Below are 3,262 nucleotides of genomic sequence, written 5' to 3' on the forward strand. Positions count from 1 at the left end.
AGAAAATCATATGACGAATGATGTGCTCTTACCACCATAGGTGAGTCATTGTTTGGTCAATTTCGCTTGATGGTGTGAAGGTGACGTTTTGGACTTCGCAACTTTAGAGGTTCTTGTCTTACCACCACAGGTGATAGAATCTTTAGAGTGGTGTTGTTGCAAGCGTCTCGCCTTACATGTGAGAGATTCCACTGCGTGTTGGGCGATCTTGCCACCACAGGTGTGACCCTGATGACGCCGGATCTTTCTCCAGTTTATGTTTTCCTAAAGTTACTGAAAATAAAACTGGGATAAATCTGATTAATAAGCCCAAATTAATCAGTTTCAGTCATATTATTGGGATATTGATATGCCTTCAGTTATTGCATATTCTATGTTTTGGTAAATTTTGTGTGATCATGTTTACCAGTTTTAAGTTCTCAATTATCTTCTATCAAAATCTTGAATGGTTCCAATTTAAGGAATGAAACGGATTCTTTAATATTTTATGTGGCTACAGTGAGTATGATTTTTGCCATTTTAAAGTTGACAAACCTCTCCAGCCTTTGGCTGACAGTTCCATTGAACATAAAGGTCTTTATGAAAAGTGGGAGGAGTCAAATCGGTTATGTCTGACAGTCATAATATACGTTATGGACATGACCATCAAGAAAAGTAACATTCTGGTTGAAAGTGCTAAGGAACAGAAACTCATTAATACCTGTAAACAGAAGATTCATTATTTATGATGAGCTTTAAAGAACACTTACATGGATTTTATTTTGCTTACACCCAGTTCTTATAATAGTGTGAGTGTGTTCTGCGAGTAGATATTATAAATCATGTCATACAAGTCGAGTTAAATGAAAATAAGATATTTAATACGTTTTCTTGTTTGATATATTGTTCAGTAATCTTAGTTTGACAATATTTATCTAAAGATCAATGGGGTTAGATAACATTTTCTTGTATTTTATAGTGATGATATTCTTGCTGCAAGTAATAATTTTTTTTGATAAGAAAATCTTGGTGAAGCCTCTTATGTTTAGGCATTAAGATTCACCGTAGTAGAATTATGTGCTTTCTTGGGTTGTTTCAAGAGATCTCTTATGAAAGAAAACAGATTTACCAACACTCAGTGAATTCAGGTGAATAATACTCTTTGTGCATCTAATGTTGGTAGTTTAATGTAAATTCAAGAACACATATGGATTGATATTGCTTATTTTATAATCTTGGAGTAGCACATTAGGTAACTGCCAAGATGACCTAAAAGACCATATGTGGATATCTATTTTGGGATGACAGATGGTGTTATATGTTAAGAGGGTGTCTTACGGACACCGACTGCTTTTCTCTATGCAAGCAGAGTTTTGTGACCTATTGTGATGTCACTGTTCAGGCTCTATGGCTGAGATTTTAACTCAGAGAATTTGATATTTATGCTTCATTGTTAGAGAGAAAGTATGTGAGTTACAAAACTCAGTTGGGTACATTATCACAGATAGTATGATTGTTGATCTTCCCACTAAAGACTTGATTCCAAAAGTTTTCAGGAGTATGACAGTAATATAGAACTTGTTAGTTCTTTTGATGCATTTTATTAGTGGGAGTTTTGCTTATGTATATAGTTACAACTGATTTCAGATTCTTGTCTTTTTGTGATATTTTATTCTCGAGAATATACATACATCTTTATTATGACCATTTATTTATGTGTATACACTTGATTAATTGCCTCATAGAGAATTAATTGAGGTCATATGTGGTGTATTTACCTCATTCGGTATACGAGGTTCCAGTCAATATACGCACATCCAGTTATTAAGTAAATGCATGCAGATTCTATTGTGTACACTTGATTATTTGCCTCCTTCAAATATTTGGGGTTATGTGGTGTATTTGTCTCCTATGGTATCTGAGGCTTTCAGTAAACACACGCATATTTTGTTCACTAGAAGAGCCTCATTCGGTCTCGAGGACGTGAACTAGTATGTTGGGACATTCAGACCCAATCCTAACGAGCTTCCTTATGTGAAGAGTTTGCGTTTGGACGACGCTTATGGTAGATGAGACCTTCAGTATTTGTCTCATGCGGCTCATTCGATTTTCGAGCCTGGACCAATTTGAAAATTAGCATGTTGATCATTATATCATGCATTTTCCATACCACACTCTCATACTGTATAGCCCAAGTCGGTGAGGCCATAAGCACTTTGGCGTGTTAGGTCCCATGTCTCTTTAGATGTGACGATATGCACTGTTGGGTGTTTGTAGTTTCATTCGGATCAAGGCATCAGGTTTAAGGTGTACTCCAGTCAACACTGTTTTTTTGTGGCCACAATCACTTTGTCTAAACCGGAGAGTCAATTTAAAAGGATTTCAAAATCAAAACTTGTGACATATGCAGCCCAAGTGGGAGATTGTAAGATTTCCATAAGGTGGGCTGGCATAGTCCCACTTTTATTTTATTAAAACCGGTTTAGTTGTGTTGATGGGAACCGCCTTAATGGTATGAGTCCAGTTACTATGTGTGGACCTAAAGTATTATTTTCTTAATGGGAAGGAAACCCTAGTTTCTATGCAGGGTTGGTCCCTGTCTTCACCACTATAAATAATTGTCACTGACCCATTAAGTGACCGCTATGAGAAAACCTAAAGTTGAGTGAAAGAGGGCAGACCAGACCAACACAGTCCGTGTGCGACAGGGATCATCAAGAGTTCGATTTCCACAGCCATGGATCTAGGTACGCTAAGAACACCTCTGGATTTATTTTGTATGCTCATTGATCTCCATGAATGTTTCACATGAGTTTTATTCTATCATCTATGACTAATTTCATCAAACTTAGAATGAACAATTGATTCTTAATTAAATCTCACCTTTCTAGTTGGTTCACAACGTTTGCCTGGATCATTTCTTGGGTCAGATGGGGATTTCATTTTGAACCGTTTCCATTGTTCATCGGCACGTGCATTTGAATTTAGGTACAGTGGATATGAGTTCCGTCTCTATTATCCTAATATATTCAGTTATTTAGGACCTAAGTCTTGCATGTTTAAGATTATAGTATAGATATTAGACCCTACCCATTAAAGGCTCTCACTCTATAAAGAGTGAGAAAAAGCCATTAAGAGGTTTTTACTGCATAGAAGAAGCCTATAGGGTTTAAGTGAGTAAATGCAGCACACAAGGAGTCATACTCACACCTTGAAGAAAAATAAATGAATGTTAATGTACTATTCATCTAGAAGGGTCAAATAAATTTTTGTTCTTATCTAT

This window comes from Telopea speciosissima, chromosome 10 (assembly GCF_018873765.1).
Source record: "Telopea speciosissima isolate NSW1024214 ecotype Mountain lineage chromosome 10, Tspe_v1, whole genome shotgun sequence".
Lineage (NCBI taxonomy): Eukaryota > Viridiplantae > Streptophyta > Magnoliopsida > Proteales > Proteaceae > Telopea > Telopea speciosissima.